The following is a 4,006-nucleotide window of genomic DNA, read 5'->3' on the forward strand; positions in this document are numbered from 1 at the left end:
GAGCGTTTTCTTGCACTGCCTTGCTCTTTATCAGGCTGAATTTGGTTATTGTCATTTTCTCGTAACTTATGAGAGCAGATATAATGGATATTTTTATATAAACAATTTTTTATAAATACATAACTACTTGTGTGCATAGTGACACACCAAGAGAATTATCGTTTCAGTAACTGGGTTTCCATAGCAATTTTTTTAGAAAAGTCGATAAAACACAGTTTCAAATCATCTGTGTTTTCACTGAATGGTGTTATGCAAATGAAGATGGGTTTTCTACTCTCACAATATCATTCCAATTAAACGTGACATTGGATCCCCTGCTTCTCAGTTTGAAATGGCTCCCCGGAGCATGATACAGCGGGCGTCACGACTTGAATAAGAAAAAAAGTTTTTCATTTTAATGTTGTGAAGTATTGCTTTGTTGAATAGTCCGAAAAACCACCACATGCTATGATATAAATTCTTTTTGCAATATTTAAGAGTTTGTGTTTTTTTTTTAAATTTAATTTCTAATTGCTTATTAAGCAATTTAATAGATATGCACCCAGTGTCTCTCAGCTCATTGTTTGGGTTTGAGGCCCACAACTGAATTGCTTTGGTTCACCCTCACCGCTCTCATAGGTTGGAGACCAGGTGGGGAACAAAGTGAAGCATTTCGCTACTGAAGAGCCAGAGTGTTTCCTAATAATTTAGGGGACACCAAAACAGAGCTAAAAGAGTGAATAAGATGACTCCAGTGAATGCTAATGTTACTTCATATCTATTGGATGTGCAAATAGACAAGTTGCCTTGAGTAACAAGTTTCCCATCTTTCCGCTGGCCATAGGTGTTAAAAATTATTGCAGGATTAAAACATAGACTGTAAATAAAGATGGACACAGCCTCTGTGACATCACCCACAAGTTTATGAAGAGTAGTTTTGCTGCCAAATTCCCAGCTAATCCAAAATATGCAAAGAGGTGGGGCATGTGTGGAGTCGAGACTTTGTTGCTTTGTTGGTTTGTGACAAGCATACTCTCACTCAGCTGTCACTCAAAGTGGCACATCCTCAATTATGCAGAACTGTAAGCCTTAATAAATTATAAATGGATGAGTACACGCCCCCACACGGTTGTCATTAAGGGGGAAATAAGCTATAGAGACCAAAACGTATTTGCTAGGCTGTAAAAATGTTTATTTCTGCTGTAAAGTTGGGCATTTTAATATGGGAGTCTATGGGGACTGACTCACTTTTGTAGCCAGCCTCAAGCAGTCATTCAAAGAAGTGCAGTTTTTGGCACTTCTGTGTTGGCTTCATTTTTCAGTCTCAGAGGTTGCTGCATGGTTTAAAATAGTAAATAGGCAAATATTATGCTAGATACAGTATCAACCTAATGGCCCTTTTCCAGTTCAGTTGATGTCATTGTTGAGGTAATTTTAATACGTTTTTTATTTAGATGAGCAGTGTGTCAATGTGCATGTGTGTATGTGTTTGAGTGTGTGTGTGTGTGTGTGTGTGTGAGTGTGTGTGTGTGTGTGTGTGTGTGTGTGTGTGTGTGTGTGTGTGTGTGTGTGTGTGTGTGTGTGTGTGTGGACATACCACTACCATCTGTGTCTCATTATTGTCCAGCCACCTTTCACATCACTTCTATGCAGCTGGCTGACTGTCAGACACTTTATCACAGATTGGCACATACTCCGGAGTAAGACACTTAAATTATATAGCTCGATGGATACTTTATCATGTTATGTAACTTCATGATTCATCATAAAAACTGAACTGTTAATAAATAGAAATGTTTTAATTAAAAGAAATGTCAAATACTTTATGTTACCCTTTCTCTGATAAACCACTATAACCAGCGTCGCAAGATGTTTATATTTTATATCACTGAGTCCATTTAAAGGAGGTTTAGACAAATGCATCAAAATGTCATGTCAGCTGTGCAGCTATGTAGTTAACTCTTTATAATGGATTTATAATGGAAATTTGCAATTTTTGATACAGCACACAAAGAATAACTGCAATGTAATATACCAGAAATCTCTCCAGCACCAGCAAAAACATCACAGCAAACGGGTAGGTAACAGTTAACTACATTTGGCGTGACATTACCTGGATCAGTATAACAGTATAACAACACTTCACAAGGTCCTGACAAAGCTTGTGGTACTTGTTGTTTTGTTGTTCATTTTCTGTTGCTGAAAATCCAAAACAGCTACATAGGGTTACATGGCTGATTACATCAGAAACGAAAGCGTGCAAAAGTTATGAAGATCTGCAAAGGCAAGATCAGACATGTGCCACGTAACTGCTGAAAAAAACAATTTTGCTGGCAGTGTTTATACTTAGCTTGTAAAATGTGCTAATCTTTAGAATGATTGAGTCTGTGAGTCATTCCTTACTGGAAGAAACAGACAGATGCACACACACACACACACACACACAGAAACTCAAACATACTCTCAAGGCAACAAAGCGCACTGGCTCTCAGACTGTGAGTCTCTTTCTTTGTTTTATTCTCTTATGCTTTCATACTGTAAGTGAGTGGTGAGTAGTTATTGCTGCAAAACATGCACTCACTCTGACACACTTCAAGGACAGTTGGTCACACATGCACACACACAATCAAATACACTTTCATGTCACAGCACATATTTGTAGTCTTCAGTCATTTGGCTGAATTCTTTCATAACTTTGTTTGTAACCATAACCGTCATGTTTCTGTTTGTTTGTGTCTGCCCGTATGTTGTGCATGTGATGCATTTTTCAACAGAATGCTTATACTGGATTCTGCAAAACCCCATACTACTTCTGTTACTTTTCTTGCCAAGATATTTTAATTATTTATCCCTATAATGTCTGTGCCTACTGACTATATTATTCTGAGAGGAGATGCAAACTGCACTCTCCAGTATGAAAGTTGGACCTACTTTTTTCACTTTGCAACTCAAAGGACACACACTACTCCCTGCACTGGGACTGTATGTTGGTGCTGAACGTAAACTGTGCACTGCAGTTTTGTCCAATGTAATTCCTTTGAAGACAGGAGTGGTCCAACCTTGACTACACAACTGTAATGCCACAATGGCAGCGCAAACAAATAACACATAGAGAATCTAAATATGTTGTGAGGTCAGTTTTATGTACAGTTCCTGTAGTGTTTGGCTCGTGCAGGGACTTCACTGGCTGCCCAGCAGACTTAACCCTTAAAGTGACAGCGACCTGCTGGAGGTAAAAGTTAAGCGCCAGTTTGCCAAGAAAAACTGTAAGTGAAAGAGCCGAGTTTACATCATTGTATTCCTCTGCCCTTCTCACACCATATATAGACATCTTTGTGCCTGACTGCTACAGCTATTCAATAAAAACACAATGATGTGTGTACGTGTTTGTGTGTGTCAGAGACCAGTAGGAGGAAAGATGGAGACATCAGATGGGCTGACTCCTTGTAGTCTAAAAACAGCCTTCGGTTCATTGTACTGTTTAAAAGAACATTTTATAAATGTATTCAATGCAACTTTCACTCCAGAAAAGTCAACCTCCATGTGTGTAATCTATAATTAGAATGTTCATTGCACACATTATTGGTCAATAATTGATTTTGCTTTTTAACATGGTCTTCATTTATTATCGACTTCCCTTTTCCAATCACTCATTTTTTGGGTTCACAGCTGGAGATATCTTTAGTGGTGTTTTCCAAAGATGTGGCAGACAGAGCTCCAAAGTGTAACCTGTATCTTAATTCTAAGGAATGACCTCCGGATAACATCTTGTTTACCTCACAGATTAGTCTGTTACAGGTCAGACAGCCCCTAAAGAGAGTTACACATGTCAAATCATTTCACAACAACAATCTGCATTGTCTTGTGTGTGTTTATCATTTATTAATCTCTTTCTCCTTTCGTCTTCTGGCCTGGCCTCCGTGTTAGATTAGATGTACTGCCAAAGAGGCCAGTGATCACTGTTTCTGGAATGTTAAAATAGTCTCTATGCATCCACAATGGGAGAGGTTGTTTTTTTTTTTTTTTT

Source organism: Trachinotus anak, unplaced genomic scaffold (assembly GCF_046630095.1).
Source record: "Trachinotus anak isolate AG129_WGS33_773 ecotype Australia unplaced genomic scaffold, CSIRO_AGI_Tana_v1 ptg000014l, whole genome shotgun sequence".
Classification (NCBI taxonomy): Eukaryota; Metazoa; Chordata; class Actinopteri; order Carangiformes; family Carangidae; genus Trachinotus; species Trachinotus anak.